The sequence below is a fragment of the Puma concolor genome, chromosome E3 (genome assembly GCF_028749965.1).
Source record: "Puma concolor isolate L17-30 chromosome E3, mPumCon1.1.hap2, whole genome shotgun sequence".
Classification (NCBI taxonomy): Eukaryota; Metazoa; Chordata; class Mammalia; order Carnivora; family Felidae; genus Puma; species Puma concolor.
Genome location: NC_141682.1, coordinates 3,295,139 through 3,319,325, shown reverse-complemented (window position 1 = coordinate 3,319,325; position 24,187 = coordinate 3,295,139). Strand labels below are relative to the sequence as shown.

Below are 24,187 nucleotides of genomic sequence, written 5' to 3'. Positions count from 1 at the left end.
AGCCCCACGCCCCACGTAGGAGTCTTTCTCTCTTTCAAAATAAATAAAATAAAACTTTAAAAAAATGAACAGAAACATAACTGCATGATGAAATACTAACATCAGTGCTGGCGAGTTTCCTATCAGAGGGAGCGATTCATGCTTCTGTTTCAAAAACCAGAAAAAATGCACCAAATATGCCTCTTACCCAAGACCAAGCTATGTGCAGATCAACACCAATAGAAAAGCCATCAAGGATGGTCAGCGCTGTAGCAATAGATTCCGCGCAGGTAACAATGGCTAGGGTAAACTGAGGCATAAAAACGAATAGAGGTAATCTCCCACAAGCAAAATTACATAAACCCCAATACTACAGAAAACCACTGTTAAGTGCCCCGTGAATAGCTTATATAATTCATGCAAGACGAAAATTAAAAAAAAAAAAAAAAAAAAAAAAAAAAAAAACTTTAAAAGAGGGAGAAAAATGGCTGCATCTGACTGCCATCTTCTAGATGCTGAGAACAAATAGGAACTCACTGTGTGGCAGAAAAGGCACTTTCCATGTTGCCAATTTAATTTGTAAAAAATTAAAACACACAAGGAGAGATGAAACCAAACGAGATGATCCCTCTACACATAAAACTATTAGGAAACGATTAAACTCTAGACACTAATGATGACTCACTTAGCTTCGTCTAGGGCCAACATTTTCTTACTGTTAATGAGACGTACATAGGACTAAGTACACTTACCTCAAACTATCTTCACTCTCATCATGGTTACAAACTTTATAGCAAGTAGGGGCTGATATTTCTTGTATCTTTTATCTTATATCTAGTGTTTTTTTTTTTTTTACAACCAAGAGTATATTCAGGCTAATAAGCACATGAAAAATGTTCAACATCAGTCATTAGAAAAAGCAAAATCAAAATTACAATGAGATAGCCCATGCCAAACCACCTACCTGAAGGGCTATAATCAAAAAGACAGTCACACGTGCTGAGAAGAGTATGGAGGAATTGAAAACCTCATTTGTTGCTGGTGGGTGTAGAAGGTGGAAATAGTCTGGCAGTTCCCCAAATTGTTAAAACAGAGTTACCACATGACCCAGCAACTCCACTCCTGGGTATGTGTCCAGGAGAAACGAAATGTGCGGGTTTTGTCCGCACAAAAATTTGTACGTATGCATTCACAGCAGTATTATTCAGAACAACCAAAAAGTGGAAGCAATCCAAATGTCTGTCAAGAGGCTGGATAAACAACATGTTGGTATATCTATGCGATGTAATCTTATTTAACAGTAAAAAGGAATTAACACATGACCCATGCCTTGAACCATGTTGAATGTAAGCAGCCAGTCACAGAGGACGAGATGTCATGTGACTGCATCGGTACCAATGTCCAGGATGGGCAAATCCATACAAAGTAGATTGGTGGTTACCTGACGGACAGGGAAGCAGAGCAAGAAGGGGGGGTGGGGGATGGCAAGGGACTGCTAGTAGGCTCAAGGATTATTTGCATTAGAGTATGGTTATGTCTGCACAACTCAACGTACTGAGAACCTTGAATTGACACTTTAAACAGATGGACTTCATGGTGATACATTCCATGTCAACAAAGCTGTTAAAACAACATATTTGGGAAATAATGATAGCTATTTGTGCTACGCGTGGTAAGTCCTATTATTTTTACTTTCTTACTGATGGGGAAACTGAGGCACAGAAGGGTCAAGGAATTTTCCCAGGGATACAGCGCCGGCAAGTGGCAGAGTCAGGACCTGTGTCCACAGAACACGTCTGCAAAATTTATTCTCTTGCTCACTGTGCCCTGTGTCCTTTTGAAAAGAGCCAACCATGAGTGTTAGCAGTGGCAGCGAGCAAGAGGAGGGACAGGGGGACTGGAGAGGACACAGGAAAGATGACAAGAGAAACAGGGAAGGACAGCTGGCTAAGGCTTTCCCCCGGAGCTGGGGTTACCTTCTTTTGGATCAGGTCCTTAGGCGAGGCCGACCAGAGCTATCTGGGGACGGGTTGGAAAACCTTATGAAAAGGTGTCCCCAGAGTTTTCTTCAAAACAATCATGTTCCAAACAAGCAGAATTATACAAGGATGAGGTAATAAGTACTTTCAGAACCACCAAGGTCTCCAACTGAAGCAACATTTGAGGGAAGGTGGGAAGAGACGGCCCATGGGGAAAGGTCTACACTGCCCAGTTCTTCAACACTACAAAGGGAAGCCCAGGGTCGGCAACTGGGAGTAGAACTCTGTGAACGCCAGTGCCCCCTGCTGGAGGCACCGATTGCTGAGTCAAGAAGCATTACTGTCTAAGAACATTCTTAATGTTGAGAAATAAGCCTAAAGATGAGTAAGCCTTCCTAAAAGAACACTTAAACCCTACCTTGTTGTCACAGATACTAACTCAAGTCAAATACCTTCCCCCACAGGTCGTTGGAGGCAGGCTCTCTTCCGTACCCCTGTTAAGTCCCACCTGCAACGCTACTTTGCATGGGGGTCAGTGATTTTTACAGAGGAGCTCTCTTTCCTAGGTACATGCCTCAGCTCCTTGTCAGCCAGTAGAAGGGAGGGGGGCAGGGGGGCAGGAGGGCACGGATGCCACGTTACTCATCCCCAGCGGCTCCTTTCCACCTTCACCCCAAGGATATTCACAAGCAGCGCACTAAAAACCCTACAGCAAACCAGTCAGTGCTTCAAAACCATACAGCAAACACAGGCCTGAAAATTGCCAGATAAAATGTTTAAGATGTGGCAATCTATATTTTGTTTCTGTATTTGTGACTCCACTAGGCCAAGTTCCTCTTTGTCTAAAGCAGTGACATTTACCCAAACAGGCCTCCCGCAGCAGGAGTCCCCGAGCCCCACCTGCCCGCTGTGCCTTACACAATGGCATGGAAAGGAATGTCTTGTGGCAGCTCAGAAAGGAAACACGACACAGAGATAAGTAAACAGAACAGAATCCAGCTCAGGGAAAAATAAATAAATAACCTTCGCGGGGCAGAATTCATCAACTACACTACACAAACAGCATCATTAAAATGTGGCAGGAATGACCAGGAGGTAGACAGAAAGAAAAGGGCAGTAGGTGGAGTAATAATTACCTAGACTATTAAAAGACTTAAAATAGAAGGCAGTTTCTCAAATTTGCAAGGCTCGAACCTTGAACGCTCCTTCTCATTACACAAGGATTCTGTTATTCTGAAACGTATCGACGCAAAGGGGAGTGGGGAATGGCAATTATATTTTTAAATGGCGTGTAATCTTTTTACCAGAGATAGCTGACATTTTATAGTAAGACATCATTTTCATTTCAAACTGTTGGGTGATTCTTATAATGACTCGAGGAGCTCTAAAGAAATAAAGTACCAGCAGGTGGTCAGTCAAATACTAAGAAATTCCTCACTCCACAGGCAGTAATCAGGTTGAAATACTTCCTCTATTACTTCCAAAAATAGAGCAGATAGTTATACACAGGCCTTCCCAGTTTCAAAACTATTATTTCCACAAACAGTAAAAATATATTGGTTTGTTTCTGCGTAGAACCATCAATAGCCTGGTTTGTAATCTGTATCAGGGAATCTAAGAAAAGTAGCTTTTGGGGGAATTTTTGACATCTTTGCCTCTCAAACTTTAGACCCCTGATATTGATATACCTGCAAAAGTTTGAGAATCACCAGTTTAAAGGTTTTCTTCACTATGGACAAATTTTGCAAGCATTTAAAAAATAACCGCTCACCACCACCACCAAATGTGTTCGAAGATTTCAGAGAGTTCCAGTAGCAGTGGTTCCATCATAATCATTAGCCCTTTTCCATCAGTGCACCGCAGGCCCATTGCAAATTCTACCAAGAAATACACCAAAGGCCCCGGTGCGTGTTCTTTCGAAGGAGGAAGCCCCAGCCATTACTGTGATTGCTTTTCTGTATGCCAGGGTGAGCAGCCGGGACGAGGGATTTCTTTAATTTTATGACTTTCACAACGTACCCAATGCCAAGGCCTCTGGGCAGACACACAAAGGACATGCAGAAAGGAATTAATACTGGTACGGCCTCCCTTAGGTGGCCAGTGATCCTCCCCACGTCAATCAGACGCAAATACTGAATTAACAGCTAGGTCCTGCCGTACCCTGCAGGCTCAGAACAGCTGAAAAGGGGTCTATTGGGAGGTCTCAGAAACTTGGGTCCTGGCACTCAGTATTATGATGCTGCAAAAGGAAAAGGGTCATCCTGACAGTAACTGCCCTCTAAACATAAAAACTTAAGAGGTAAAGGTCAGCCCTTTAAATCGCCAGTCAGTTGATCTCAGCTGCCTGCCTCGCAAGAGGACACTCTGAAGTCAAAATGCTAAAATGCAGAGATCTACAAAGACATCACCAAATATAATTAAAGAATGATTATAAGTGAACAGTGGTTTTTAACTTTGGATGCATATTAGAATCTCCTGGGGAGTTTTTTGTTTTTTTTTAAAAGCTGTTTCCCAGGCTATACCCCAGGCCAATTAAATCTTGAGAGTCTGGGCGTGAGGCCCAGGTATCAGTATTTTTCTCAAGTTTCTCCTGAGATTTCTATGTGAGGCTGAGGTTGGGAACCCCAGGAAGGAGCTGAAGGATATCACACACAGTTAGTTGAAATTAGCAATCTCCCCTAAAATATGTTGACTTTCAACTGTAATTAATGGAACTCTCTTGCATAAAGCAAGAAATTACTGTGATTTAGTGATTTCATTATTTAACATTCCTCTTTTAATTTTTACTTGATTTTATTTTTATGTGCATGAGTGGGGAAGGGGCAGAAAGAGGAGAGAGAGAGAGAGAAAATCTCAAGCAGTCTCTGAACTGTGACAGCGCAGAGCCCCACGTGGGGTTCGAGCTCACAAATCGTGAGATCGTGACCTGAGCCGAAATCAAGAGTCAGTCAGTCACCTAACCGACTGAGCCACCCAGGTGCCCCATAAGTATTCATTTTTTTAGAAGCTAAACAGCATATTTTCAACTGTCAATTCACCCTTTGGTACAGTTTACCTAATTTGTTATATAATTTTTTTTTATTATTTTTTTAACATGAAATTTATTGTCAAATTGGTTTCCATACAACACCCAGTGCTCATCCCAACAGGTGCCCTCCTCAATGCCCATCACCCACTTTCCCCTCCCTCCCACCCCCCATCAACCTTCAGTTTATTTTCAGTTTTTAAGCATCTCTTATGGTTTGGCTCTCTCCCTCTTTTTTTCCCTACCCCTCCCCCATGGGTTTCTGTTAAGTTTCTCAGGATCCACATAAGAGCGAAAACATATGGTATCTTTCTCTGTATGACTTACTTTACTTAGCATAACACTCTCCAGTTCCATCCACATTGCTACAAAAGGCCATATTTCATTGTTTCTCATTGCCACGTAGCATTCCATTGTGTTTGTTCCACAGACTTTGATTTTCCAGTTATTCCACATCTGCCCCAATGTATTCTGTCTACAGCATTATCCATTTACATTTCGATCAAAGGACATGGGAACAAAAAAGGGGGTAAAAAGTCTAAATCAATCTATTCTTAACTTCACACCATGCGTGTTCCTCGTTCAAATCCACTGAACTGCAATTCTGACCTGGGAGTACCTGTAACAGGTGATGAAACTAGACGGGTACCCCCAAAGCTCTGTGGGCACAGCCTGAAGCCCGCTGCCACAAGCAACGTTTTTCAATTTTAGTTTTCAGTTTTCCAAACCCATGCGTAGGGTACCTCTATCCCTAACATTTGTGATTGTGCTGACGTGAAAACCGACTTTCCACTCGTTACGGCTTTTGCGTCTGTCCTGGCCTAGCACCAAACACCTAGCTGAGGAAGCACACAGTTCTGGTTACGTAGAGACTGTGAGGAACACAAATACTGAGTCTGGATAATGCAAAGACCCCATTTATCCACATTTCCGGGTGGCTCGAATAGTATTATTTGTATTTTATTATTGTAAGACATTATTATGCAAGTAATATCACACTGTCTTTGAAACACTGTAGCCACGGAAGCTGACACTAATAATAAATGTAAAAACTGAAGGAAGACACTCAGCCCCGAGAGACAGTGCCGATGAGCAGCGAGTTGGGACACTGACGTCCAAGGACCCACACACCTGTGCCATCAAACCCCTCTGAGTCTCAGTTTCCACAGCCACAATGTGGGGGTAAGAAGGCCTGCCCCCACCAGAGAGACAAGAACCGAATGAGTTGGTATGTGTCTGTACAACCGCCGTTAGCCAGTACTGGTACCAATTAACTTCTGCCCCTCGTATATGATTCGGTGTTTCGTGTCAAGAAACTAAAATCCCAAGCGAAAAGGAAGTACCTCTTGTGGTAAATGACAACTTCAACATCATTTTTGACAAGCGGAAGTCATGTGAAAACGCCTATCAAGACAAAGGAGAGCAAATCAAACGCACATTTTGACTCTTTTCTTTCTTTTATTTCGATCTTCCAAAAACAGTAACCCAACGCAGCTCTGCTTCTCTTCTCAAGTTTCTCACATCTAATAAATTACTTTATTCCAGAACACAGCAAGCAGAAACTAAATCAACCCAATACAGATGTTGATAAAACCCGATCAATTTAAAATGAATAATTCAATCAGTGAGGTGTCCAAAAGGTTTCACTAAATCTTTTCAACGTCTTTCTTACGCGTAACATGGAGCTACTGACTGAAGAGATTTTCATCTCCTCCACAATGAATCTGGGAGCGCACCCTCAGGACCCCGAGACTCGGCACCCACCCAGCACATTCATCATTCTCACACAAGTTACAGAAGAAAAACTAAATGCTTTGAGCCAGGCTCTTTTGTAAGTGATTTTCTCAGCCAGGAGTTTCTTCCGTTTGCATGTTCCTTTGTCCTTCGTTTTTATTTCCTAACCTGCCATAAACTGCAAAACTGTTCAGTATAGACAACAGTCATTAGTATATTACTGAAATAGATTTGTTTCAATCAACACATTAAGTATCTGCAGATTAAAATAAATCCTGCTAAAGGTATGATGCTACTGATCTGACATTATAAACCCTACAGCCAGGCTGTTCACCTAGTCACGCTCTTCCTAAATTAACAGGGATATTTGCCTTCATAAACCTTAAATTTGACCAACAAAACAGATTGTAACAAGTCACTTCATTTCTCTGTAATTCACCTTCTTTTTCTTTAAAAAGTGAAAAACAGAGTGAAGGACTCTTGGGTTCCCAAAAGATTCACCTAGCATCCCTTTAAGTGCTGAACACCCCTGGTATATTTGAAATAAGATTCCAATTACAAAGAATTGATTTACCCATAGCTTTTCAAGAGCAATTCCGTATTGGCACAGACATAGGTTTATTGGATCAATGAGCCGTCCAACACATTTTTATTGAACATTTAGTACATGGAAAGTACTGTGCCAGCTACAGAGAACACAAAAAAGAAGACAGGGTCCCTGCCCTGGAGAAGCTTAGGACTTGGATGTGGAGATCTGATGAACACATGGAAAGCTAGGTAATGACCCAAGAAAGGTCATGGAGCCCTGTGCTGGTTAATTTTATGTGTCAACTGGACTGGGCCAAAGAATGTCCAGATACCTGGTTAAACATTGTTTCTGGACATGTCTGTGAGGGTGTTTTGGGGAGAGATTAGCATTTGAAAGGATAGACTCAGTAAAGTAGATGGCCCTTCTCACTGTGGGTGGAGACCAAGCAATCCACTGAGAGCCTGAATAGAACAAAAAGGCAGAGGGAGGGTAGATTGCCTTGCCGCTGACTGATGAGTGGGGACACTGATCTCCTGTCCTCGCTGGTCCTGGTTCTCGGGCCTGCAGACTCTACTGGAATCTCCATCATTGGCCCTTGGGCTCTCAGGCTTTCTAACTACCACACCAAGCTGGGGTCCAGCATGCTTCCTGGGACTTCTCAGCCTCCACAATCATGTAAGCCAGTACTTATAACCAATCTCCCTCTCTCCCTCTGTCTCAGATAGACACACGCTGTGGGTTCTCTCTCTGGAGAGCCCTGATGTCAGCGGCAAATGCTCGAAGTCGCAAACCCTCTAACCGGTGATCCCAGTCCCCTTCCTCCCATACTCTTACACTCCTGTCTTTGGCATCAGTGTGACAGCCACATTCTCAATTTTTCCCCCTTGTGTTAGGACTTAGCTATTGTGTCTGGACCCATAACCAGCCCTCTCAACAAGATCTCACATACCCCCAAGCATCCCTCCCTGACCTACCCCCGGTCCATGCCCACCATGCCCAAACCTCTGCACCGTGCCCACTGCCCTTTCCTCCTCCTCCAGCCCTCAGTTACACTGACTGCTTCTCTGCAGGGCTAGCACACCATTTGGACCCTGGCTGCTTTGGAAACAATCTCTCATGGCGTCCTTATCACAGTGGCTCTCTCACACTCTCCGGCGGGTCACCTCTGCAGAAGTGGCAGTGTCTCTGTCTCCACGGAGCGCTTTCCTCTTGTCTGCACAAACGTTAAGAAATCCCCCATGACATCCAGATGACAGTTAAGGTTATTTTGTCCTTGGACAGTGGAATAAAATTGCTTCTCTTGTCCTTTCCTACATCCTGTGGGAGGTCCAGAGCCCTCCTCAATTTTGCTGCTAATCCCCAAAGGCATGTTCTTGGGGTCATATCAGCTGGCCACACTTGCTCAGCTCACAGCTGCTGGCCCCACGCCTGGGTTCTTCTGCTGGTCCATGCTGACCCAGAAGAACTTAGCCTTCTTCCCCGCTTTTTTGGCATGACTTAAATTCTTCCTCTTCACTCCCTCCTGCCGAAGACCCTCAGCTGTGCGTGGCCACACTCAACTGCAAGACAGGACAACTGAGCGGCTCTGCCCTCACCCCTAACAACCGCAGACCTCTCTGCCCCTCTGCCCCGGAAATCAATCTCCCCACTTTATAAAACACAACCATTCAGCTCTCTTCTCCCCCCGCCCCCAACCCACCCACTCTGGAGCCACATCTGCCTCCTCAAAAGCTCGCTGGTGCTTCTGCTAAAACAAAGAGCCACAAGCTCTGTCTCCTTTAGCAACACGGGCATGGCCGACGCCCTGAAAATGAGCCCCCCTTGTACTCCCTTGGCCACCAGTCGTGGAAGACAGGAGAGCCACAGACGTACCTCCCCATTGACAAAGCAGCACATCTTTAGAGGCGAGAGTGGCTACCACCCGCTCTGCTTTTAGGTTTTTCTGGTCTCATCTACCCAACCCTTTTCTCATCCCTGACGTACCTTCTAGCTCCCACCCCACCTCCCTCCAGTACCGAACTTCAAATCTTAGCACTGCGGGAACTCGCTAGTGACCATTTGCTGAGTGTCAGCCTCTTCTTTATGACACCTGCTGCGCCACGTGCTCAGGGCACCACCCCTGTCATCGGTCCTCACTCTCTCCAGAGCTCGTCCACCCAGCCATCGTGCCTACATGTTCCCGCCGCTCGTCTTTTCCTACTCACCGTCAGCACATACAGCCTGCGCCACCACCCACTCCCGGCCGTCCGCGACAGACTCCCCACAAACCTTTCCCTCCGGCTCCTCTACTCCCAGTGCTGATTCACCCCATCAACTCCCTACCAGGCGTCTTTCCTCTCCTCCTTGTTCTCCCGGCACTACTGGGAAGCTGGCCATCCTCAGCGCTCAGTGCCCCAGTCTAGCCCGTGTATCCACCAGACGGCTGCCGCCCCAAGTGAGCCCAGGGAGACACCAGCCTCAAAGCCTCAATGGCAAAGGGATTTTGCCTTTGTCCAGGTGTTCCAGAAAGCAGAGCCTGAGGCAAGGACTACACGCTGACACTTACTTTGGCAAGTGTAAGCTAGACAGAAAGATGTGCAGGAACAGACGCTCAAGGTAAGGAAAGACACGAATTAGTGGGTCATCCCATTATGGCCACGGCACAGACTCCGAGACGCGTCATGTCACTTGCCAGACATGTCCAAGCACATGGGACGTCTCTGAGAAGTTCTCAGAAGCACGCCTGTGTGAGTCCGTGGAAGGAGAAAGGATGGTAAATCTACCAGCCCAGTTCCCTCCCAATTCCCACTGATGGAACTTCACCTCTGGAAGAGCTAACACCCCCAGGAGCTCCAGGTTACACCCTCCAGCCCCACGGGTGCCGCCCTGGTATCACTGTGGATGTGGCATTTCATCCAAGTTCAGAAGTGGAGGGGCACCTAGAGCAGAATTCCGTCGCAGTGAGGGGCCAGGCGGGGCTGGGGCTCTAAGTTAAACAGGGCAGGAAGTACTGGGCAGGTAGCACCCCAAAAAGGAAGAGGAGGCCGAGGGAACCAAACAAGGCACACCCACTCCAGTTCCAGGGCCAAATACTTCTGAAACAGCACATAATGTATCCCCCTCCAAGAAGTCACAAAGCATAGTATAGGCTCTAAGAAGCCTTATAATAAAGACCTGTTTATTTCCAAAACTTAATTAAGCAAGAACCCTTTTTGCTCACGACACTCCAAATGTCTGTAAAAACACATTTTATTTATTTTTAATTGTTATTTACTTCAAGAGAGAGAGTGCACATGAACACAGGATGGGGGGAAGAAAGAAAGGGAGAGACAGAATCCCAAGCAGGCTCCGCACTCTCAGTGAAGAGCCTGACACGGGGCTCGAACCGGATCATGACTGGAGCCAAAATCAAGAGTTGAACTCTAAACCGAATGGGCCGCCCAGGCACCCCAAAACATACTTTGGGAAGACTATTCAAATCAACTTACTGTCCTGGCCGTAGAAACTTTAGAAACTTCTCCCCCCTCAACCATCTTGGTTAGCATTGCTTCCTCTTGGGATGGTGAGGGGCAGGGTGGTATCTGACCCCACACGGGGGTTCCGGCCGTAGGCCGTGGGCATGTAACCTTTACTTACCCCAACAAGGCTGGCCCTCTCACTGCTCCACAGGCCCCAGGCTTCCCTCTGCTGGTAATGCTCCCGCCACCAGAAAGAAATGCCTACCACCTTCCGTCTACTGCCGAACTGACATGCTGTCACGGACACAGCCTTCTCTGCGCGGGTTCCTCGGACCCCGCAGGTGGAGGTCTCCCCCCTCGGCCTTCCCCTGCACACCAACCTCTCAGAGGGCACTTAGGACTCTGCCTTTTATTACTGATCTTTTTTTCCTTTTCAAAATTTAGAGGCCAAAAAGCCAGAGGTGAATATGTTATTCATTTCTGTATCTCAAGGAGACCCCCAAGTCGAGGGTCTTGCCCATAACAGCTACTCAGTGTATGATAAAAACAGTAAGTGCTCTGAACTAGATAAAAACAACCTCTCGAAGACATAAATACAGGTGTGGATTCCGATGTTCCAGCTGCTCACATATTTCCAGTGATAGATTGCTGACTCTTCTTGTGTTTTAATACTGTTCTAAATAGAATCGGATTTCAAGGCAAATAAAATATTCTTTATGAATCAGTCACCTTTAAGAGCAATTTGGCACCAGAATAAGAAAGTTTCTAAATGGTAACATAATAAACAGAAAATCTGTTTACTAAGAAAGCAGTTTACTCCCGGAAAGAGGGAGAATGTTATTTTAGAGCAAGAACTGCCAAATTTACATACTCTTGGGCATAAATGATAATCCTCATTAGTCTGAGAGCTGTAAACAAGGGCCTGCTGATATACGGCCCACATGGCTACCACCAGGGCCTAAATGTAAGAAACAACCAGAGGCTTGAAAAATGTTTACACCAGCTGGTCCACAGTCTCCAATTTGCTTTCTTTTTTTTTAAAATTTTTTTTTTCAACGTTTATTTATTTTTGGGACAGAGAAAGACAGAGCATGAACGGGGGAGGGTCAGAGAGAGAGGGAGACACAGAATCGGAAACAGGCTCCAGGCTCTGAGCCATCAGCCCAGAGCCTGACGCGGGGCTCGAACTCACGGACCGCGAGATCGTGACCTGGCTGAAGTCGGACGCTTAACCGACTGCGCCACCCAGGCGCCCCTCCAATTTGCTTTCTTTAACAAAATGCTTTCCTCCCCCCCAACCCGCCCCCATCCTCCTATAGGCCTGGGCCTAAGTCACAGAAGGGAGGACCAGAGATGCAGGCTGTTGCGGGCTGGTGAATCCTTAGATATATGCCCATCACCCATGCGATTCCTTTATGGCTCAATGCAGTCCAGCCCTGCACATGGAACTCCTCTCCACAGCACCCCGAGGTCCCAATTAACAAAGTCACAGGCCACCAAACTGGGCGGAGAGAAGATGCTGGAAAACTGCGGGAGGCCTGGGAAGGCGAGGGGCTTGCCCCAGAGACCAGGGTGAGCTCTGGTCCTGGAGCGGTAAATCCAGAGCGAGGACTAGTCCTCCAGTCCATTACTTGCATAAAACCCCCTTTTCCTGGGAGAAGTAATGATGCTGCAGGGACAACACTTGGGGGGTGGGGGGGGGGGTGGTCAGAAAAGGGGAGGGAAGCCAGGGAGAGATGCCGCCTAGCCTCTTGGGCATTACAAGCTGGATGGCCACCTCTCACCACGGTCTCTTCGTCCAATTGGTCCCAACAGCTGCGAATCTCCTTTAACCTGCATCAACCAAGGCACTCACTGCCCGCCTCTCTGGTGTGTGGACATACTGGGGATGGCCTGAAAACCCAGGAGGTAAGGAAATTCCATCTCTGCCCTGAAGAAGCTTATAACGCGGTTGGGGGATAACATATCCAAACAAAAACTTAATGCGAGCCAGTTCCCTCACTTGTGCAAGACAGAAAGCTTTCCTCACAAGAGTGCTGAAGAATAAAGTTGTCGGTTTATTACACTTTCACTTAACACACGTAGAGAATGCTTAGCAGTGTCTGACACAGACGGGACTCGATAAATAGCAGAAACGTGAGAAGTTCCATGGGATTCCACGGAAGGAGGGAAAGCCCTACTACGAACCTACTGCAGAGGGGGCTGCCCTAGAGCTGGGGCAGGGGGGCAGCTCAAAGAGCCCATCCTGGGGCACACAGAACCCCAGAAGCACACCCAGTCCCAGGCGGCCAGCCTAGCTGAGAGCTCCACAGCCAGACGGTCGGGATCAGTGTGCTGCTGTGACCCACCTGCTGGCCCTGGGACGCTGGGCTGGGCGCGTCCTTCCCCTGGTCTCCTTTTCCTTGTCTGTAAAATGGTGTAAATAACAGGCCCCACCCTGGAGCACTGTTTATAAGCTACTATTACAGTTACTGGCCCCAGACGATGTGTAGAGAAGCTAAGGAAGCGCAAAGCCAGGGAGGTGGTGCTACTGCAGCGCGTCTGGGATCCAGATCGAAGGCACCAATGGAATTCCGAGCGGGCTCAGAGGCGGAGAGAACGCTCCGGCACGGTCAGCCTCCAGGGGCATTCGTGTGCGGCCCTGTCTCTGCGAGGCGGACCGACCGGACACAGGGGTCAGTCAGCAGGCTGCCGCCAAGGCGCGGGGGCAAGATGAGGAAAGCTGGCCCACAGTGGCAGAAGGGCAGCCAGGTGCCCGCCAGCCAGCAGGGCAGTGAAACCACCGCTCCCCACAGGCGGCTTTAGCTGTCTGAGCACAGGGGCAGCTGACTTCTGTAATTCCCAGGTACACACTTTCCACCTGAATCAAGGAAGCATCAGGAACAAAAGGTAGAAACTCCAGTTTCCGGGACAATAAACGCTCTTTTTAGTTCATGCACATGGGCTTAACAGGCAGCACACAGCCACATACACGACCCTGTGTAGATGCCACAGGGGTAAGTAAGTAACGTCTGCTACACTGGAGAAAACGGAAGACTTAACTACCACTGGTTTTTGGTTCTGTTTTCTTCCGGCAAGTTAAAGATACTGCAGCTTCAGTACAGCACGACTAAAATATTCAAGTCGAGAAGTTATTTGCTGGATCGTGGGGGGCATGACGTCCATGAACTCCAGCAGTTCCTACCGACCACACAGGAAGGTGTGGGGATCTCCAGCCGTGACCACAGCCATGTGGCTGTACTCAGGGACTGCTTTCCGGCTGGCTCCCCGGCCCGAGGAAGGCCCAGGCTTTCTCGAAGGGAGGCCTGTGCTGCCTGCCTGCACGTGCTTCCGGGTGGTTCACAGTCACACTGCAGTGTCTGGTGTAGTGTCCAAAGCCCTCATCTGGGGCAGGCCGCTATCAACCTTGCAACCAATGGTGACCCCAGGGGACCTACTCAGGGGTGGTGGCCATAAAAGAGATGTGTGAGTAGCATAGCATTACCATTCTACACCGTGTGTGGTGATCCATTCGCAAGAGATCGACGGAACCAGTGGTTTGCTGGAAAACTTTGTTGAGAGTTAGATATGGTAATGTGGCTCTCTCTAATTACAACTTTCACTCTGTTCTAAAACGCGAAGTCAGATTCATCATTTTCCTCATTTTCTCCCTTTCTTTCCTCCTACCACTGAACATAATGCAGGTAAACAAACACATTCCTAAGAGCAGCAGGGACACCGAATCACTGCTGACCTGGGTCACGGGGCAAGAACTGGGCCGAGATGAAAGGCCTATTTCTCTATTCATCTCCTTTTCCTCTGTTGGCCATTCACGGGCCTCGCTCTGGAGCTTACGCTTTTAATAAAAAATAAATAATAGATTTACAGCCTCCTGGTTTGTAACAAGACAAACGCTATTGTGTTTTGGGTTTCAATGATACATGATCGACTGGGAAGCTTGTTTTTAATTCATTCCCATAACTTTAAAAGAACAAAGAAAACTTGACGGGCTGGAATGCTATTAATAAGTTGATACCCAAAACTTTCTCCAAATAGATTTGCTGCCTTTACCAAGATGGTCCCTTTGAAGCTCCCACTTAATGGAATTTTATTGCTTATCTCTAGATTTATTTTGCTTGATCTTTAAAAATCAAAAGCCAGTTGAAACCACTATTTATAGCCAATGTGCTTTTTCTTCCTCCAGAAAATGTACAAATGTATTCTTTTAGCTTAAATATCAAATGAGATGTTGGTCTGGACTGAATGTTTCTGTCCTCTGAAAATTGACATGCGGAAGCCCTAACCCCCAAGGAGATGGTGTTTGGAAATGAGGCTTTGGGGGATAATTGGGATTAGACTGAGTCATGTGACTGGGGCCCTCCTGCTGGGATTAATGCCCTTATAGGAAGAGACTCCAGAGTGTTCTCTCTCCTCTCTTTCCCCACCACGTGTAACAGAGCAAGGAGATGGACGCTGGATAACCCACGAAGAGAGCTCTCACCAGAAACCAAACTGGCCAGCACTCTGATCTTGGCCTTACAGCCTCCAAAACTGTGAGAAATACATTTCTGTTGTTTAAGCCATGCCTGCCTCAGTCTACGGTATTTTGTTAAGGGTGGCCCAAGCAGACAAACACAGATGTCAGTTCAAACCCTATTAGGGCTGGTCTTCTGAGAAGCAAAGGAGGTTTCTCTGGCTCCTCATGAGAGCAAAGCAGTAGTAACTCGACAACTTGAGGGGGCTGGAAGGAGACACTTAAGAGAATTACTCCCTTGCATTTGGATACACCAAGCGGCTCTAACATGACAGCTCACACCCATACATCTACAGTTCAGAGGAAGTTGCCTTTTACATGGTTAATTTGTGAGCCTGTCAGTTACTTCTTTTCTTAATCCAGAAACTCTAACGTCCTTGTTCCAGGAGGTTTTCTTCCCAACTTTCCCCTTGTTATCACTTGTTCCTTTATTCCTTTATTTGGTTTAGCACTGAGTATGCTTCTTACCTTTAAATGCACTGTTTTCCTTCTGAGCTTCAGGAAGCCAGGCAGGGCCGTGTTGCCACCATTTCTCTATACCTGACTTCAGCCGCACGGAATGATTGTGTGGCGGGGAGGGGTGTGCGGAAGTCACCGTGCAAATGGCAGCCACCCTGCACGCAGCACTCACCAAAGTCAGGGGTATGGGAAGGAGGCTGGGGATACCTCCCAAGTTTATACACTCTGGCAACAAGAACACGGGCCCCACTGGTTACTGAAACCCAGGTCTGGCATCCGTTAACAACAGCAGAAATGTCAATGCACGTAGCAGGTCAAATGAAATCAGGGACTACCTAGTCGGCTTTGGAAGGACTGCTGGGCCTCACCTGCGAAGCCAGCCTATCCACATCGTCACAGTAAACCATTGGGACTCCTGCCCTATCTTCAGAACAAGCGAAAACACCAACTCTGCCAAAAATGATGCTTCAAATACAGCCCTGCCTTTAATAAGTAATCAACAAATGCACGCAGGATTGAAGAACCTGTCAGAAAACCAAACAAAACATAGTGTTCAGGTCGGGCATAATCACACACTCAGGTTTCCTTCCTTTCTTCCTCCCTCCCTGCTCTCCTCCCCTCCTCTTCTCCTCCTCCTCTCTGTCTTGATGAGCACTGGAATGAGAGAGCGGAAAATGCAAAGAACAACAGAGGCTTCAAGGACCCCAGTTGAGCCCTAGAACAGAACAGAAATCACAATGGGCACCTGGCCCCAGCACAGGAACACAGCCCAGTTCCCAGAAAACCTTCATTGTTTAGTTAGCTTTGGCCCAGAGCTAATCTTGATAACCCACCCAACCCCTGGGGAGGATCATTTGATCATTGTTCCTTCTCTTCAAAAGCTGGCTTTGGACTAAGCGCTCCCTAACCAGGCTCTGGGTGCGAAGGAAGACAATGCCACTGTGTCCTCCTGGGAGCACTGAGGAGGCGGCATAAGGCAAGCTGAGGACGAAGCACAAGCTAGCACACCCCGCCCCCCACTGGGACATGTGTGATGTTCCTCGGGCACTTCTGACTGCCCAAGGACAAAGGAAAGGACAGAAAACAAATGGTTCATTTGATAAGAGTCTCCATCATTTTACAAAGATCTTAGCACAATTACAAAAAAAGGGCAATCTCATCAAAGCCTAAAGTTCAGGAATTCCCTACTGTCTTGATGATCATGTTTTGCTAGAGGGAAAAACCTCCTTAGCCTGACAAGAGCTGGGCCTCCAGGAATCTGGGAGTCTTTTTTAGTATGTGGAAACCCCTTTAGGAAACTTCCTCTTGACTTTATCTCCCCCACCCCCATAGTATAGAACCAGCCACTCTTCACAACCCCAGGGCAGCTCTTTCTGTCCCGTGCTTTAACAAAATCACCCTTTTGCACCAAAGATATCTTCAAGAATTCTTTCTTGGCCGTTGGCTCCAAACCCCACCATCACCCCAAAACCTCATCAAGCACCGCTGCTCCTCAGTGGGCAGCTGCATCCACTGTCCTGGGGCACAGCTCCCTGACACCTGTTCCTCCCCGGGCCCAAGAACAAACAGATCCACCCCACTGCCTGTCACCGAAGGCTATATGGAACCCCAGGGCTGGCCCAGCAGAGAAGGGCCCCTCGTGTCGCCTCTCCAGCTATCGACCGGGCCCACTGTCCAGGTCGCTGGGGTCGCTGCACTCCTCTGGCCCTCGCAGCCGCAGCTCAGCACCTGCCCCTTCCAGGATCCTGATCTGTTCTGCCCCTGCCTCTGCCAGCATAGCGGCTACTCCACCAACCTGGCCCAGCCTCCACTCTGAGACCTCAGAAACTTTCTACATGAAGGATTTTGTCAGAGCCTGGCAATATTTCATCTATAGCTCCCCCACTGCTCTGGGATACAGCCCAGACTCCTTCAGAGCAGGTTCAAGGCACTGCTCGAGCAGGGCCTACCTGGTCCCACACCCGGGCTGCACATACAAGTTCTGGGTGCTTTGTTCTCTCCCTCACTTCCGGGTGCTCAGGCAGCAGGCTGCTTCTGCGGGAACACTGCTTGCCTCACCTGCTGTCACCAGCTTCCACCTGTCAATGGGGCACCCTCCTGTAGCCCTAGTTGGGAACACAGGCCAGTCCTCCTGTGGGCCGGTGGGCAGGACTTGTGGGCAGGAAGAGCTGCACTGAGGTTGTGAAGAGTGGTTTCTTCTATACCATGCAGTTGGGGGGGGGGGTGGGTAAGGACAAAAGAGAGGCCTCCTGAGGGACTGTGATGTGCTACAGAGGACTCCTGAGATACCTGAGGCTTCACTAATGTCAAGCTAAGGTGGTTTTCCCTCTAGTAAGGCATTAACTTTAAGACAGTAGGGGGTTCCTGGAGAAATGTTCTACTCTGTATTTGCTGCAAGTTATTTGTCAACGGGCTGCAGGTTATAAGGAAATTTAATTTCACCTGCCATTTCCTTCTTGCCTTTGTTCCCCCCATCTATGGAGGGGAAGGTGATGTTGAGGCTCCAGGAAACAGAGTCTATAGGTTTCTGGAGATTAGGCTATTGATAAGATTGCCTTTTTCTTGTAATTTACTAAGATATTTGTAAACTGATGGAGGCTCATGTCCTGCATGACTGTGATCTCTATCAGTTAGCCATTTTTTTTTCCTTTCCTTTGTCCTCGAGCAGCCGGGAGAGCCTGAGGAATGTCACACACATCCCACTCGTTGTGCGGGGAGCGGGGGGAGGGTGCTAGCTCGTGTTGGGCCCCCAGCCTGCCTTACGCTCCCTCATCACTCCTGTAGTCCTAGTTCCGGAGAACACACGCCCGTTGCACCTTGCACTTCATCACTGTCACACTTACACGCGGCTTAGCCCGTGCACTTGCCTGAATGCCCCAAATAACTAAAAGTTCTATGGGGGCACTGAGGACATCTGTCTAGTTCACAATTAAATCCTCTATACTCACTATCATGCCCTTCACAAAAACAGGTACTGGATAAACAGCCACCGATGAATGGCTGTCCGCCTTCTCTCAACAAAGTCTGTCAGGATAAAAACTAGTAAGAGAATAATAGAATCCACCATTTATAGAACGCATGAACTGTGAGGCATTTACGAGGCCCTTTTGTATGTCTGGCTTATTTAATCCACGCTCTTTCTGGCACATTCCAGTTGTCTCCCCTAGGGTCAATCAGTGATCTGTGTCTTTCTAGAACACACGGGAGGGATGAGTCCAGTCAGATACAGGGCAGGCAACATGTCGGTGCATCTAGCAGGAGGCTATGCTTTCTTCAGCCCCTTCTGTCAATCCCCTTAAAATACGGCAAATGAGGTGACTAACAGGCTGGACGCTTTGATTAAACACGAGAAGAGAAGCCAGAAACCAACTATGTGGACTGGCCAGCCAGGCAGGAACACGATAAAAACGGTGGAAAAATCCAGCGCTCCACGTGTGCCCGTGTAACCAGCTGAAGGTGGTGGTGTCTGACTTCCTTCCTCGGGAAGAATCTGTCCCTCTTGGAGCCCAAATCACCGACGCCTGTGCCAAGCCCAGGTTTAGACACCCATTAAGAACACGATCTCTCTACTCTCGTCCTGAAGGTCTAGAAGATACTAATCCCACATCCTCTGCAATGAGGCGTTCTTGCTTCAGACGGTCTTAAATTAAAAATCGCTTACTTTACAAAAGTTCATGAGATACGATTAAACAAATTAAAGGTCTGTCAAAGGAACAGAAAAAAGAATGTAAGTTACTTGAAATTACGAACTGTTGACTTATCAGTCTTCCTATCATCTGTAGTATTCTGATAGTAAATACCCAGTAGATATGCATTGAATTGAATTGAATTAAAAAAAAAAATCAGTCACTTCTTGCTGATCTGAAAGTTTAATTTAACAGGTCACTGCCCTTCCTTTGATGGTTAGGCAATGGTAGTTAGCCAATTAATCCTGTGTATTTAGACGTTCGATAAGGAGATTTTGAGGATTTTCCTAATAGGATAGCAAGTGAGTAATTTAGGTAAGAGAAAGGAATAAGAGAAGAAGAAGAAAATGACTGAGGGCTTTTTAAGGGAGAGGCAGAGGCTTACCAATTAGCTTAAAAAATACAGCAGATTTAACTTGACATTAAGAAAACAGGTCACTTGACACTTCCTTGTAACTCACGCTAGAAACTGCTTGTCCGAGTTAAAAACCTGATCACCAAGAAAGCTGTATTCCACAAGCGCGTCACATTTCTCCGAGTTGATTTTTTTACAAGGGGTTTTGGATGAGCTAATAATAACTTTTCAAAAACTGTACTTGGGAATTCCCTTATAACAAACTCTAAAAGAAAAAGTTATTTCATTAACAACAAAGATAGCCTAGAATAACACCAATAACATTACAAACAAGATTTTGCAGATTGATAATATAAAACAGCCGTATACAAACATGGGTAATATGAAATATAAAATATATTGGTATATACAGAGAGAGGAACTCCACCTGTCACATTTAAGTAAACCATCAACTTCAGTAACCCAACTCTAAATCAAATAACACAGGGCACTTAACTCCAGTATCAAAAATAAACATTCCACTAGGAAGATCCTAATTTCATTAAACAAATATAGTGGAGAAAAAATACAAAATATTAACTACTTGGGAAAACTTAAAACAAATCTATGTGCTTTAAGTACAAATGTCTCCGTACATAGTCTGACAGGGAAATTCTGACTACAAATGATAAACACATAAATCACCATAGATTAAAGAAGCATGCATGAAAAGCAAGCAAGCAAAATGCATTCCAGGCATTTGTGGATTGACAAAAATCAATGAACAAAATAAAGAATATTAATTTGTGTTAAAAGAATGCACTTTATGGCACGAAGCTTGAAATGCCTCTGGGGACCCATCCGTGCAAGTCACACCCGCCCGCGCCTGCCTCTGCAAGCCAAGCAGTGACGAGACCAGACCACTACCATCTGTTGACTATGACGTGAGTTACTGATCATGTTGTTATAAACAAAAGTATCATTAGAAAACAGGAAGTGTCTCCAGATAAGGCAGAGTTTGAGAGACTCTCACAAGGGCGATGGATTAAATGGGAATCCTCAGCATCCAGTGAGAGGAAGACAGTGGCTTGGGGAACGGGAACCATTAGCTGGGTGATACCAAAGCGGCAGCTCGAGGCTTCTTCCGAACCACCTGGACGCTGCTACTACACCGAGAACAAAGCGCCAAAGGCTTCTGGCCCCGCGTCTCTCAAAGGATGGAGCTGTGGTGCCGGGTTGAGGACTGTGAGGAAAAGACAGCAATTAGCGGGAAATGATGGTCAGTGATGGTTCTAAGGCCACAGCTACAGACATTCTGAGGCTCAGCCAAGCAGCAGCAAAAGAAAACGGTGGTTTCTCACACTTAAGACACACCGAGGGACACACCTCCCAGTAAGATAGTCAGTGCCAGCAAGTCTTAACCGCATGTCACAAAGGACAGACATGAACAAGTTTAAGGTCAAATTCTTCCTCCAAAAGTAACACATGTGTAACGCAGGACGACCAAGTTCAAAGATGAAGTTTCCTTCAATAAGTGCAAAGCAGAAGCCAATGACTCCCAGGGGCAGAGACACTGGGCCTCCCCTCTCGGGATCGCTGAGCTGTCATCGAGAGAAAGGTCTTCACTTCTGGTCCTGGCTCCCACGTCAGGGCCACTTCACTGCCCACATGGACAGGCAGCCCTTTGGGGAACCTCATAAGGGCTTATAACTGGGACACTGCTCTTGAAAGCAGTGTCCTCTACATTAAACTTCCCACGAAAACTACCCTCTTGTCCCAGCATCATGAGTGACTGTGCTTCTCTGAAACAAAGAATTTGCTTTATCTAACGAGGCTTCGGGATGAGAACACTGGCTGGGGACTCCCTTTTCCTGGTGGCCGCTAGGCACTGTTATCACGAAAATCAGGAACTTTCATGGCAAAGGACCTAGTCTCCGCATCTCTCTATCGGCCTCACATAAGGTCCTAGCTTGTGGGCCTACTCTTGTTCTTTCTTGTTCTTGTGACTTCTAACTGATGTATTTTTTTGTACTCTGTATCACTGTCACCAGCATTCTTCAAGTAAGCAAGAGTGCCTCAATTAGCCATCCAACTTCAGCTCAGCTCGTGATTCCATGGTTCGTGGGTCTGAACCCCGCATGGGACTCTGCTGTCAGCACGGAGCCTGCTTCGGATCCTCTGTCCTCCCCCATGCGCTCGCTTGCTCTCTCTATTGCTCGCTCTCTCTCTGAGCCTCCCCCGCCCACGCTAGTTCTCTCTCTAAAATAAACATTAAAAAAAAACTAAGATATAAATTTTAAATGAACAAATAAATATAAAAAATACCAACTCATTAATTTTTCAAATGAGAAAATTAAGGTCTAAAGAACCATTGATAGTGACGTGTAGAAAAAACATGCCACGCTAAGTATTCAATAATAAATGAGAGCAGTTAAACTCAGAATAAATGTTCATCTGTATAATGAAAAAAGATGCTAAATCAATTTGTCTGTAATTCCTTTGGGAAAATACTTTCTGTTTACTAACAACATAAAATGGATATGTGCGCCCGAAGATGGAGCAGACCTCACTGGCATCTGAAGAGCCAGTGATCATCTGAAGGGATCAGGTGGTCGACAACAGCCATCACAGATGACCCAAGGTGAGTCAATGCCAGAGAAAACCACCTCCTTTCAGGGAGTCTGCTAAAGGTGGAGTCACCAAAGGTATGTCACCAAAGGTAGTGCCATTAATAACAAAGGCTCAGTCTGCCAACAGTCTGCTCTTTACCAAAGACTGCTGGTACAAGTCATTTCTGAGGTCCTTTGGCTGTGGTAAAGAAAACACTTGAGGGTCACTGAATGCGCACAAGAAGCCCAAAGGACACCAGAGGAAATGGTCAAAATTCAACTAGACAAAAACTCCTGGAATGTTAATCATTCTAGGGATGCACAGATGAACTACCCATAGTCCCTGACCAAAAGAATGTGAAGTAGAATGAGGAAAGACATATGTATACTCTATACAAAAAGCAGTGGTGATTACTCATCTCACAGAGAGGTATGGAGTCATGGGAGCGAAGAGAAGGAAAACATGTTCATCTGGAGGGAAGTTAGGGACAGCGAATCAGAGTCTAAGGTACCTAACAAAGATTAATACAGTAAATGAAGTGATCCATACATTATCATTAGTGACAGTGATTTAAACAACAAATCTCTTAACAGCCACTCTATTGAAAACACGTAGAATGAAAAGGTGGGTAAATGACCCAGATGCTGAGCACATCTGAATCAGCACACCATGGAAACGAAGCATGGTTTTACATGGTGATCTCTAAGACATTCTACCGTGTAACATATTTTTGTTTGTTTGTTTAGTTCCACCGAGGCAAGGATTTTTGCCTACTTTTTCTTTGTTTTTTAAGTTTATTTATTTTGAGAGTAAGAGTGTGCACTGTGGGGGGGGGGGGTGGTGCAGAGATAGAGGGAGAGAGAGAATCCCAACCAGGCTCCCGCACTACCAGCACAGAGCCCCAACACAGGGCTTGATCAAACTCACAAACCACAAGATCATGACCTGAGCCAAAATCAGTTACCTGATGATTACATGACTGAGCCACCCAGGTGCCCCTTACCTACCTTTTCTAAATGCCAAGACATACTCTGGACATTCAATGAATATTTGCTGAATGAACAAATGAATTGATACACCTTTTAAAAAAAGGTTTGTACCAGTTAACCCATGCTCTGTTTCCACGAACAACCCTATAGTGACAGCAACCATTTACTGAGCATTTATCATATGCCAGGCGCTCTTAAGATCCTGTTACAGGTTCAAGTCCCTTAATTCTCAGAGCCCATGTAAAAGTCAGGCACGGAGGGACAGAGGTCTTGCCTGAGGTCATACAGTCAGCAAACTGCAGAACACCACTCTCCCTCTCCAGGCAGATAACCTGGAACGAGACCAGATAAATCCACGCAAAGATGTTCATCACACCAAAGATGTTCATTGCACCGCTCCTTAGAACCCTGAGACCATCTAACGTGCTTTGTTGGGTCTCTCTTTTTTGAATGTGCTCTTAAAAATACATTATTGTTCTGTGCACATGCACATTTAACTCAAATGAATCCTGGTGTTATCCTACACATCTCCCTCAGTTTCCTCCTCCCCACGCTGCTGTTTTGTGACACGTAACCTGGCTCTCTGTGGACAATACCGGGAGTCGTTTCCAATCACTCGCTGTATGTAGCTTCGACACCCCACCCAACTGCACTGCTAGAATGGCACCCAAGCTTCCTTCCTGCCTCTGGAAATCAACATTGCCACCAACACCTCCTCTACATCCATTCATCAGTTACTGACAACGCCCTCAGATACATACCCAGGAGATTAATGCTGAACCAGAGCCTGTGTTCTAGTTTGATTAAGAACTTCCAGACTGTCCTCCACTGTAGCCGAAAGAGTCTGCATTGCCACTATTAGTGTATGCGAATTCCTTTACTCATTTTTCAGCTTTCTAATGATTAGTTTAAT

General features: G+C 46.4%; 1 protein-coding gene across 2 annotated transcripts in view; it reads right to left on the bottom strand.

The window, feature by feature from the left end:
- Positions 1–24,187, bottom strand: part of SDK1 (sidekick cell adhesion molecule 1) — an 888,233-nt gene that overhangs the window by 548,569 nt on the left and 315,477 nt on the right. The window contains exon 1 of one of the 2 annotated variants that reach the window (XM_086692475.1): positions 5,311–5,472. The exons of the other annotated variant lie outside the window; for it this stretch is intronic. The gene's annotated coding sequence lies outside the window, so the exon portion shown is untranslated. Of the gene's footprint in view, positions 1–5,310; positions 5,473–24,187 lie in introns of those variants that run through there. 2 annotated transcript variants of the gene reach the window in all.